General features: G+C 34.5%; 1 long non-coding RNA gene across 1 annotated transcript; it reads right to left on the bottom strand.

The window, feature by feature from the left end:
• Nucleotides 1–11: 11 nt before the first annotated feature.
• On the bottom strand, nt 12–13254 carry LOC310896582. Its single transcript, XR_014581631.1, has 3 exons — nt 12122–13254; nt 2452–2535; nt 12–2266 (listed from the first exon to the last, which is right to left on the bottom strand). It is a non-coding gene; the product is annotated as an uncharacterized lncRNA (long non-coding RNA).
• Nucleotides 13255–13462: the final 208 nt, after the last annotated feature.

The raw sequence follows: 13462 nt of genomic DNA, 5'->3' as shown, positions 1-13462 counted from the left end.
AAAGAAAAGAAAAGAAAAGAAAAGAAAAGAAAAGAAAAGAAAAGAAAAGAAAAGAAAAGAAAAGAAAAGAAAAGAAAAGAAAAGAAAAGAAAAGAAAAGAAAAGAAAAGAAAAGAAAAGAAAAGAAAAGAAAAGAAAAAAGAAAAGAAAAGAAAAGAAAAGAAACGGGAGAATTGGCTGCGTCAGAAGAAGTCAGAAAAGTACCTTATTTATCACCCAGGAATCATTTACATACAGACTTCTTTGTGAAATAACCCTTTTTTTTTTTTTTTTTTTACTGAATAGACTGCTATGTTAAATACATCCTAGTTTTATATATTTTGGATTTGAAAGAGATAATTGAATGATGTTATCTATTTTATATATAGATATACATGTATTGCAGTAGGTATCATGGTAGAAAATATCCAGTAGTAAATAGATTTGAATTTAGGGCCATTGAGATAAACGGCCCTTACAGATAAAAGGGCAGCAGGATGGCTACAGCTTCTTATTTCTGAATAAATATTAGCTTTCTCTTGGGTAATAAGAATCACTGAAGTCCCCTTCTGTCTAGCATATACATCCTTCGAAATGCACTCTTCTGTCATGTTGCTTAACTCATCATTTTTCTTGGGTGGTTATTGATAATTTTCATTTGTTTCATAGTGCCACCAAAGACAATGTAAACAGTATACAAACACATGGTAAGACCACCCAGGAGAACAAAGCCTAAATGGAAGAGATTTTAAATATCAACAAAGAAACAAATTTGACGTACATGAAACATCCAGTTCAGCTACCCTCCTACATGATTGCATTTAACATTTAGTCCCGACTTTTACCTGGTTGAGCTGCATCATAGTCATTGTTGAAGCTGGTCATGTATTTGGGAGCAACATGGGTGGTCTGACTTGGTTAAAAGAATATTCCCAATATCCCTCTAGATTTTTAAGAATCATACTGAGTACATACTAGTGTTCTTTGTTCTTGAAAATGGCCTTTAGTTTGCCAAACTGCTCTGAAAAAGAAATGGAGATAAAATGTACAGATTTTACAAACTGATCTGCTGCTACTTTAAGCTACACTATTTTTCTTTTTTTTTTTTTTTTTTCATTCTGTCTTCATTGAGAACTCATCTAGTTGCAACAACATGAACCTAATACAACAAACATGGATGTTTAGGGCAGTATGTTATTGACAAATTCTCTAGACTGATGATTTATTATGTACATCAATGGACAACACTTGTTCTGGCTATGAAGCCTGTTTTCACCACTCTGCTCATCTGGGAGAGGCGTGCTGTGAACAAATGGATGCATAGTTTGTTTTATCCATTTGAGTTTTCTACAGAGCCATGTATTTCATTCTGATTTAGGTACAATTTAACCTCTTCAGTCTGTTCTTTGACCTACAGGTATATGCAGATGACCTACAGGTTTACCTACATGTATATGCAGATGAACACTAGTGACTCCAGAAAGGCTGAATATGTAAATACTCTTCACATAATTCACCTGAACTTGCCCTGATGCAAGCAAAGCCAGATCCTTTTGACTTTGACTTTGTGCACCCTTGCAGGACTGAAGATAGAATCTTTGGTTTCAGCTAGAACCTACTTACTTTGGAACGGTAATGTGAGTATTGTGTCCAGTTCTGGGCTCCCCAGTACAAGAGGGACATAGAACTACAGAAGCAAGTTCAGAGGAGGGCTACAAAGACGATTAGAGGTCTGGAGCACCTGTAGTATGAGGGCAGGCTGAGAGAGCTGGACCTGTTTAGCCTGGAAAAGAGAAGACTGAGGGGAGACCTCATTAATGTATATATAAATATCTGAGGGGAGGGTGTCAAGAGGATGGAGCCGGTCTCTTTCCAGTTGTGCCCAGCTACAGGACAAGAGGCAATGGGCACAAACTGAAGCACAGAAGGTTCTGGCTGAATATGAGAGGGCACTTTGTTACTGTGAGGGTGGCAGAGCACTGGAACAAGTTACCCAGAGAGTGGAGTCTCCTTCTCTGGAGATATTCAAACGCTGCCTGCATGCCATCCTGTGCAATGTGCTCTAGGTGATCCTGCTCGGCAGGAGGGTTGGACTGGATGATCTTCAGAGGTCCCTTCCAATCTCGGCCATTCTGTGATTGAGGGAAGTCCACTTCATTGCAATGTCCATGTGCAAGCCAATCCACGTACATTGCAATGTCCCCAGCTTCACACAGGATTTCTCCTGGGACATATCTTGGGACTCCTCCTTCAGTCAACACAGTGAAAAGGAGAGAATGATTCTGTATCTTAAAACAAAAAGTAAAGGGGTATTTTAAAATGTTTACATATTGTTGAGTACAGGAAATAGTGAAGTCACAGTATATCTTATATCTGCAAATCAGAAACCTGATTAAAATCTTAAGGTTCAGAATTTCTTTATTCTAATTACAATCCTAGTAGTTTCAAAAACATGGATTTTTTAAAAAGTTACCTTTACATGTGTCTTTAATTACAAAGGTGACAAAGGTTTTCAGATCTTGGGGGGACATTCTTCATCATAGATGCGTTTTCTTCTCTGTTTATAATATTGATAACATATGAGGCAGAATGAAAACAAGAGAGTCAATAAACTACAAAACATTCAGTTCATAGGGCTTTAGTGCTACAAGTTTCTAAATTTTGAAAACTTCCTGGTATCTCCATTCTTATTAGTAGTATACCATGTGATTTTTATTTTTTTTTCTTCTGTCGGTTCAAAGCTCTCACCTTGTGATTGAAATAACTGTCCAGTCAGCTGAACAAAGGAGGTGTGCATTTATCTACAAGTTCAGTCATGAACATCCAATCTGTGATTTACCTCAAGGAATCTCTTATGATGGGACTTAACTTTGGAAAGTGTGATATCCAAAACTAACATGAGTTCTGTATGTTTAAGCTAGTCTTTACGTTGGGATTCACCATGTTCTGAAGCTGTTGAAATGAATTGAATTTCAGTGGAGCCTTTCCCCCTCTAGAGACAGTATCCAGAACCCATAGTTTTGTCTAGGTAATTGACTTTTAGATTTTTCATAATAAATGAAATGTGTCTAGCCCTAAAAAAACACGTCTGGAACTTCACAGAAATAAGGATAAATATCTCATTACAGAACCAGGACCCAGAGATTATCATGACAATATTTTTCTGCTATTTTTGTGACAACTCTGATGTAAAAGTTATGAAGTGGCAGAAACAGAGGTCATTCTGTCAGAATCTTAAAATGTGCAAGCTGAAGGTCCTGTTTGTTGGTCTTTTTAGTTGTCCTTTTAGGATCAGCTCACTTTACAGTGTATTTCTCTTTTTATGAAAAGGTGTCAGCTGCAAAAAGTGGTCGTAGACAGATACCAGTGCTTGCGCTTTAGGGGATATTGGAGACATACATACGTATATACATATATATTTATATAGAGTGGTGTTTATAATTGAAATGAATGTACAGCTGGAAGATATGAGCTGCAAAATAGTATAAAAATGTATTTTTTCATGTATGTTGCAATATATATTTTTTCTATAATTCATTTATAAACTTGTTATGCAGTTAATGGTTTGAATGAAAACCTTGATTGCTAGAAAGGCAGGGTACAAGAAACAAGCGGTAACGGAATGCTGAATGAGTTATGGACATTGTTCTGTAACTAAATTTATGTTCAATATCTCGCTCAAACCTATTATGTAAACATAGATTGTAAAAAAAAAAAATGTAAAAAATAAATTCAATATTTAAAAAAATCTTTTTTTCCCCTTTTTAAATGGAATGTATCTACACAGAACCAATAGGTTTTCTCATATATTAGAAGTTTGAATTTGAATTGAAACACACTTTAAAAAACTTCTTGATAAATAATATATTTATTGTCTTTTTGCAGAAAATAATTTTCCTCTTTTTCATAATAAGTAAATTTTGATCTTAGTAAATTTAAATAATCCTGAGCAGTTACATTTTTTAACAGTTTTTCAAGTTTTATTTTTTTAATATTTTGACTGCATTTAATATTTTATCTTTCCAAATTTTACCTGAAAATTTGGGATGACTGAAAATTTGACCCTGTGAAAAGTTGATCAGTGTTTTCTGGTTGGTTCTATATTAATAAGATGTTCTGCTTCCTAAGGAAATATTTATAAAGACATGGTGATTTGCATGCATTGATACATCATATTTTTTTGAGAGGCATGCCTAATGTGTATAATTTTTGTATTTAAAGGCATAAAATTTTGAAAAGGACTAATTATATCCTGCATTATCTCTTGATGACAGAGTAGCAACAATCTATTTTAAGTGACAAGCAATTTGTAGAAGAAGCTTTGCCACTTTCAAATGTCAGTTAAAAATAAAGTCAACCTCTTTTAGATTATGGATTTCAGGGGAGCATGAAGGATGGGTGCTAAAAAAAAATGCATTTGAAACTATGAAAAAAAAAAATCGAAGATGTTCTGATACAGTGAATTCTATTAAAACTTCAGTAAATGATACTTCAAAATGGCACTGCAGCACCTTCTTTTTGAGACAGTGGACAGTAGCAAGACCCTGCAGATCCATGGAGTATTGGATTGCATTTTTTAATGATGGTCACAATTTTATTTTGTTCTCATTATCCACTCAGCACTTATAATATTAGTAGAAACCTAGACATGTCAGCACATTCTTGTTTCTCTACTCAACATTTTATAAGCTAGAATTTTTCTGTTCCACTAAACAATAATTTATCTAACTTTAGGTCAACTATTTCCACTTAACAATCAAATTAGTAGGAAAACCTGCTCTACAACAAAAACATGCTTTGTATAACATAATGTTCATTTATCTTAGACTAAAAAATAAATAAAAAAAATGGAAATGATGTAGTTTTATTCATAATAAAAGCATAAGAACTTCATGCTTATGTCTTGGTTATCTTGCAGCACTTACAATGACTGTAGATGATATTTGGACAACTGAATTGGTCCCTTAATATTTTTAGAAAACGTAGTGAACTCTTAAAATCCAGCAATAAACTATAATACAGAAAACAAAATTAATGACTTAGTTCTGAATCTTATTGTTTGGGTACTTATCTTTATTTAGAAATGTACATAATGAAAGTATTAGGCATATGATATATAATATTTCAAACCCAAACCTTCTCCCTGCTTTAAATATGTACTTAAAAAGAAACACTGCCTAATGAACAGGCAAGTACAAACAGGAGTGTAAAGAAAACCTTTAACAAGTCTCCAGCCAGCCAGAAGTCATGATCCTAATCCTAGATGATCATCTAGGATTAGTGTGAACCTGAGGACCTTACACACTGGATTTTCTCCATCCTGTGTCATTACTGAACCAGAGCTTTCTGATTGCTTTGCTATATTTCATTGTGATAAAAAGTCTTCATAAATTATTAACACATTAATTTGAGTGCTTTTCAAGATTTGAGTATCATGCTTTCCATTTTGCATACCTGTTGCATAGGCAACATCATACAGCAAGTCTATATTAGACTTGTCTCTAATCTATTCACAGACCCACACTCTATTAGACTTGTCTCTAATCAATTCACAGACACACACTGTAAAGACCTAATTCAGACACTTGCCATTACTTACAGTCATTGATGTCTTCACTATTTTTTCCTAGCACATTCCCCAGTTCCAGTTCAAATTCTGGATATTTCAGCATCCTTCCAACCCATTTCCCCCCTCCCTCTCCAGCCCCCAGCCCCCGTCATTCTGAATTAATTACTGAATTTACAGATTCCACCAGGAATTTGCTTTAATTCATCATGTGAGCTTGAAGTAGCTCCTAGTATTCAGTTCTGTCTCTTCTTGCTCCCTTCTTTCTGACTCATATCAGGCTACTGACAATTTGTCAGTGATCTTATACTCCTACCTCACAGTCATATTTTTTTCTAAACATTTATTATATAGGAATATTTCCTTAATTAAATCAACTCTTTCTTCTCTATGTACACTCATTAGAGGTGTTGGTGTGTTTTTGTTGTTGGTTGGTTGTTTTTTTTTTGTTTGTTTGTTTTTATTCTTCATGCAAGATATCAACCACTCTAGTAGTTACCTTAAAGGTAACTTCAGTAACCATCAGGTAGCAAACCATGTTGTCCTAGGATCTTATTGTAATAACAATTTTCATTCCCGTTTGATTTTCCCTTCTGTTATTTATATAACTCACTTCCCTCAAAAAGTACAGCAATCTTATGTGAAGATTGCTTTAACTTGGCACATTTAGCAACTGGTATGATACAAACCCACTCTAGCCTGAGATTTCTCTTTGGTATAAGAAAGAAGCACAGCAAAGAAAAAAATAATAAAGAATCCTCAGTGAACTACTTTCAAATATCCATTAAGAATAAGATATGTCAAAAAAAAAGTGATTGATAATGTAATTAAAAACTGAAGAATAAGAAGTGCCTCTTTCAGTGAAAGCAATATTTTTGTCCCACAATCAAGAAAATATAAAATATCACCTGTTCCAAACTTCAAATATGATGTTAAATAATACAGCATCCAGTGATTAAAAAAAAAAAAAAAAAGGAAAATTTAATGTAATGTGTGTTCTTAATTTTAACTGTAATAAAGCTGAATGACAGTTCAGGTAGGATAATGGGTTGAAGAAATATAGATTATACATACAGTGTTTGGCTTTGTAAGCTTTTATTGCTGAAGCAAGATTCAAACTAAAATTATACGGAAAAACCCTAATAAAAGTGAATGTGATTTTACTAATATCTGTTTCTTATATATTCAATACAGATTTCTTTTTTCTGTGTTATTTGTTCTCAGTCAAGATTGCTGCCTAACATACCAGTAAGGATGAACTACTCTCTAAAGGTGACTGTTTTTTTCACTGACAAGATATAGAGTGGGGTTTATATGATGAACTTAAACTAGACATCTACATTTTAGATAATTAATGGTAGAGAAAAAAATCTGTCTCATAAATAATGAGACCATCAGAATCTTGTTTGGATTTGTTTTTAATATGTTATGAAAAATGTATATCATTTATTTTTCTCACAATAAATGGTATGTAGCTATGTGGTATATTTTTACTGACATCACAGTAGTTATTTACTTTGCTTCTAAACACATGATAGGAGATACTGTCATCAATATTTTCAGATAAGGAATTACAAGAGGTTTAGAGGGGGAAATATCAAAATATTGGGTTTTCCATTAAAAAAGCTTGGATGTTTTTCTCTTCTTTTTCCTCTTTTTTTTTTTTTTTCTTTTAATTATCCTTCTTGCTTATGAGGATAAAGTGTTGTAAATGCAGGGACAAAATAAGTTTGTTTTTTTACAGTGGTCACATATTTTAGCAAAACAAAAAGTACTTACTAAGAAGAAAAGGTGAAAAGGTTAGTCATAATACATTATTTTTACTAGTTTGTATTCTTAGAAATGCTCTCATCATATTGTATTGGGTTTATGTGGGAAGGGCTTGGTAGCAGGGGGCTGCAGGTTTAGCCTCTGTGAGCAGAGCCCAGGAGCTGTCCCATGTCAGATCAGAGCCCGCTCCAGCCATATCCAAAGGGAACTGCAGCATGACAGCAGCTGAGAGAAAAAGGAGTGAGAATCAGTTCTTTTTTGCCCATGACAGCAATTAGTGAGGGATCTACCTTTCCTTATCTCAACCCTTTAGCCCTTTTCCTCGTGTTTTCTACCCCTTTCCCTTTGAGGAGGGGGAGTTGTTGTGGTGGAGTTCAGCTGCCCAGCAGGGTAAAACCACCACACCTCCCTACCCCAACCTCCCCCCCAAACTATCAAAATATGTAACATGGAATGCTTTACTTCTCTTTTTCCAAGAAACCATAATGTCATGCAATTAGAATGTAATTGGCCTAAGGTGAGGGTCTTGCATACAGGTCTGAATTATGTCATCAAGACTCTGCAGGCAGAGAACACTTAACAAAACTATGGCTGGAAGATATTCTAAGCTTTAATAAGGGGGACGAGGTTTTCAGGAACTCTATCATGTAATTACCTAAAGCAGGAGGTGATATTGTGCATGTTAAATATGGAAATTATGATCTCAGAAGGGGTAGAAAGGTGTTTTCCTTGAAGAAAAGAAGAAGTAGGCAGATCTAAAAATACCAGATACATTTCATGTTGTCACAGCTGTCTTTTAAAATATACATACAGCACAGGTATAACACATTATGCATAGGGCCAGATCAGAATACTTTGTATTTAACTCTGCTTTGTATTTATATAACTCTGCTTAATTACATTTTATTTTGGAGTGATGATTGCAACTAAAAGAATGTTGACCTCAAACTTGGCAAGTCACGGCTAATACTGTTTTAAGATTTTTGACCATATTTGAAGTGAATTGGGTAAGGGTTATGGAGGTGTTCACAAGAGTTCAAAAAGTTTAAAAAACTTTTTTGGCACTTTGTAGGGAAAAGGATAAAGAAATATTTAATTTACTCTGTGTCTTTAGTTGAGAACTAGGGCAACGAGGAAAAGTTTAGATGGTTCTTCTTTAATTTTAAAGTATATTAGGATTTAAAATGGAATGTCTGATTGCCTTGAAAAATGTTACATAGGACATTCAAGGACTGATAAGAGTTATAGGTTAAATTGTTGGTATTGTTTTATAACTACTGTCGCATTAAACAATTTCTTCTGTTTATAGAGGGTTTTGTTTGTTTGTTTTGTTTTGTTTTTATGGTCTTGGATGTGTGAACAGAGATGTGAAAGCACAGTTAGAAACAACAGCTTCTATGGCTGGTATTTGTAAACAAACACCTTGTAAATTGGAGAAGAAAAAAAAAAAGTAAGTATGAGAAATCTTGTCATGGATTGTCTAAGATTTTACTATAATTGGGACAGAAATGAAAAACATTTTGTATTTTGCATTTATCTCAAATGAAAATATGTTCACGTGCTCCTAATGAACCTTTCTGTATTCATTCATGCCTTCTTTATCTACGTTTTAGTTCTGTTGGGAAGGCTTGCCAAGGAAAAGGAGACTTTAACAAGCTAAGCAGATGAACAATGTAGACATTAAAACTACTAAAATGCAAAAGAATGTTTCCTTGCATTACACAAATCTGTTGACTCTGTAAACAACTGAAAGGCCTGAGAGAATGTGTTTTCCATGGTGATTGTACTTGCTTTGAAAAATCACAGCACAAAAGATTGCCAGTTACCTATCTTAAAATTTCAGGGAGTGAAGTTTTAAGAATGAGGGAGATTGAAAGTATTTCCTTAAATTCTTTATTGACTGCTCTGGGGTAATTATATAACACAGCTCCTTTACCCATGATCTGATATACTGCAAGCACTAGAATTTTATGACAAATTGTCATTTATACTTCTTCATTTATATATATATATAGATATATATATTTAATGTAAAACTAAAGACTCTGCTGGAGACCAACTTGTACTCTCAGTTAATAAAAGTTAACTGAAAATGCCATTTAGCATTTTTTTTTCCATTTCCATTTTTAAGTATTTGTTTCTCTTTTTTCCTAAGTTACATGACTAGTGGTGGGCAAATTTAACTGTTCATGCTAATGTTCCTTTTCTACCTTGGGCTCCTCCCTTTAGTCCTATTTTATGTTTTCATTTCTAAGGAAATAAAAACTTACTATAAACCCTGCTTCAAAACATTCTTACCAGGATAAAGAGCCAGATATAATGTAAATGAGAAAGTGGTAACAGACAAAAGTGTAATTTCTTATTTCTAGCAAATTAAAAAGTATGGTTGTCTGAACTGTAGAAATCTATGCAATTAATGAACATGACTCATAATGTCAGAAATTTATAAGTTGCAGCAAAGTCCATTTCCATTGTGACATAACTAGAATACACCTACTTTGCTTAAATAAAAAACTACCAAAGTAAGTGCTATCTAATACAGGCTAATTTTATTTCTTGAAGGAAAGGAAGAAGGCAGATTTATTTTCTTCTAGGACATGAAAACCTATTTTTTCGTAGTGTTACTCCATAAGGTTTCAGAGTCTTTCTTTTGGAGTATATTTTTTCATTTTGAACCTGTATATTATGAAAAGAGAAAACAAATGCAAGTTAGAAATGGAAACTGAAAACAAGTTTAGGAAAGGTATAAAGGCAGATATTACAAGGCAGATGAAGCAGAAACTCTAAGAATGATGCCACTGCCAAAACAGAGAATGCTGTTCTTAAATTTAGAAATGTTATTTGAGACAAAGGGAAAAAGTGTGGCTGGAGAAAAAAAAAAAAAAAAAAGCTTATTTTGTTCCTGCATTTACATTTTGTCCTCATAAGCAAGAAGGATAATAAAAAGAAAAAAAGTACAAGTAAGGTCTTCAAGTGATCTGCAACTTCATAGAAGCATTTAGAGAGACAGTAAGTTAAATCTAGGCTTCTTCTTAAGCCTTTCCATCAACAAAATATGACAGAATTTAACATGGTAGCTATAGATCCCCTTTATGTAAAAATACCTTGAACTAGAGGTTTTGTGGTCACAGGCAGTTTATTAAACAGTTTACAGTTCTAGAAGGAAATGTAACCTATATCAATAAATAAAATAAGTCAGTGCCCATTATTTTCCCCTGAAGGCAAGAGCCAGTGTGTCCTCACAGTTCAGCACACTCCCAAACCAAGTTTTAGTTCGAAGTTTCTCATCTGAATGCCCTACATATTATGATAAAAAGCATGGGGAAACTTTAGGTTTCAAAATATTTTAAATTACCTATGATAACTAAGCCATTGACTTCTGTCATCATGAAAGTAACTCATGGAGGAATATGGCCCACTTAGTAATTACTCTTCATATTTTGGATCAAAAAAATAAATTAACAGGCAGATTTTTTTTTATCATTATTGTTATCTGTATCTTCTCTACAAACAACAGAAGTTCATAAGAGTGCATGATTACCATCTTCTTTTCCAGTGAGTTTGTGCACATGACCTTACACACACATAACTGTGTCCTATCTATGTATTTACATATACAATCACTATGTAGAAGGTGAATTTAGAGTATGTGACTAATCTGCAGAACAGAAAATGAGACTTTTTTTTTCTTTTGCAAATTCATCCCCTCAAAATGCTTGTTTGTTTCATTAGGGTAAAGCTCCATGGGAAGAAAGCTAAAAAAGAACCTTACAAACGCTTTTTGTAACTTAATCTCTCTGATTTAGATGTTCATAGAGTGCGATTTGCAGATTTGCTCTTGGTCAAGCTCACTACATTCTCACTGAAATCAATTCTGTTGCCATCTTTAATTTCAAGGGAAACCGAGAGAGACTAATTTCAAGGACTTTCAAAACTCCAAATCCTAAAGTCAGTATTCTATTTTTATTAAAGTTCCTGCTCACCCATCTGGATAAATTTCCTGGCAAACTCCAGCCTTTGGAGGCAAGAAGATTTTATTATTTGGCTTTCACTGAAGACCCTAAATTTAACATCTAAAGAGAGGTTGAAGGCAGTTTAATCACCATTTAAATTATCTCAGGGTAGAAAGAAGTTACTTTCTTTTAACACATGTATTTAACATTTTTGAAAAACTCTCTTTGGAAAAACTCTATGACTACTGAATCAATGGATCGTGAAACAGATATCTTAAACAAATACAATTTTACTTTGAAAAAAAAAAAAAATCAGCAGGAGAATAAACTACATCCTCCTTTACACATTACAAGAAGCTGCTTTGATGGTGAGATCCAAACCTGGAACTTCTTGACAAAATAAAACTCTTCCTATGGCTACACAAATCACTTTTGATTTGTTTGTTTGTTTGTTTGTTTGTTTGTTTTAACTTTCAGCTCTTGTGGGAGTTTCACTTAGTCTCTGGTTTGAAACCTCACATTGTCAGCCTCTCCCATATGCCTAAATTCAGCGTGATTTCATAATCTCCTTGGCAATACCCTCCTGACATTTTTACTCATGTTCTCCCTTAGGACATTGTTGTGTTAAAGGGTACTTACCAGAGTCAAATGTTCACCTGTTTCAGAGCCCTTTCTGGGACTTTCACTGAGATAGTTTCATAAAGTTGAAAGTATTTAATAAGGCAACAGACATAACAGATTCAAAATTGTCATTTATAAATACAGTTACAACAATAGCACTAATATATGATAATAGTGCTAGTAAAATGCTATCCTGGGTATTCCTCACCAAAAGGTGAAGGCACAGAGCTTACCAAGGAGGTGTCCCTGTCTTTGTGGAGGAGAAGGAACACAGCCTGTCGACTGCCTCTTCCAGGTCTCCAATCTCTTCTTTCTGCTCCACCCTTTTCTAACTTTTCTGTCACTTCATCTAACTAATTCTAACACTAACTCTTTTTCCTAACACTAACACTTTTTCTACACTCTTCTTTTCCTTTTATATCCTACTCTTATCTGTTCCCTGCCCTGGGGTGACATTTAGCATGATTTGGGTGGAGAGTTGAGTACTATAGCCTTACATGTTTAGCATGTACTGACATGCATTAATGAGCATTAAGCTCATTATCATATCCAGGGGTGTTAACTTTAATATTCATTCTACAAGCAAAAGATTTCACTCTGGGCGCCACGGCCTTCAAGATTCTGTTCTGCTGACAAAACAAGACTGTCCTGCCACCGCCAAACTCCCTCGTTTGGCAACCTCTCATACCAAAGCCTGTGGACAGCCATCCACAAAGTTTGTGTAAGAGATAAGCAGAAGCAAGCTACTCAACTGCCCCCTTGCCCAAGGCCAGTGCTTATCAGTGACATTAATAAGTCTGACTGTTCTCCACAGACATGCAGTGGCCCCATACAACAGTCAGAGCACGCTTTGCATAAGGGAGCAAACCTTTCTTCCAAACTCGTGTAGTAATTTCCTCTAACATTTCAGGCACTCCTTTGATCTTGTGACGTACAATTACTTGGCATTCCTATGCAGTGGTATCTTACCTGCTGGAGCTCATCCAGTCTGCTGTGACTTTCCCAGGTGTAAGTGTAAATCTTTCATACTGTTCACTCTCATTCCTGCAGCAACATTTTCCTACCTCAGAATACCTTGAATGCTAATTAGTTTGTCACTATTCTGATTTCAGATGTTAAAACAAAAACAATTTATTAAATTCTTTTTTTCTTTTCTTTTCTTTTTTTTTTCTTTTTTCTTTTCCCCAAATTGCAGTTTGTCAGTAATCCAAGCCAACAGCAAGAATGATTTCTTGGCAAATCTTGTCCATTCTGACCCACAACATTTAGTGAAGCTGATTTAGAAGATTTTGAGCATCTTAATCCAGAGTGAGGATCTTTTTATTTAAGATTCAATAAATACAGAGAAGATACAGATTTTGCAAAGTAAGACAGCAAGATTCTGCTTTGTACTGGCACTTTGGTGAAGACTTTAAGCTTACCACCTTACCATTATGTTACAACCAATGCAGGGACTTAGATAGCACCAAGGGAAAAGTGAGTACATCTAAGCTCTCCGTGAATCTATGGGGGAATTTCTCTGGCTGAGATGAAAATCCTCCACTGCAGAGGTAGCTTAGGGCAATTTAGGGCTC

Source organism: Anser anser, assembly GCF_964211835.1.
Source record: "Anser anser genome assembly, chromosome: 3".
NCBI lineage: Eukaryota > Metazoa > Chordata > Aves > Anseriformes > Anatidae > Anser > Anser anser.
The sequence above is the reverse complement of the archived record's forward strand: the minus strand, read 5'-3'. Positions and strand labels throughout refer to the sequence as shown.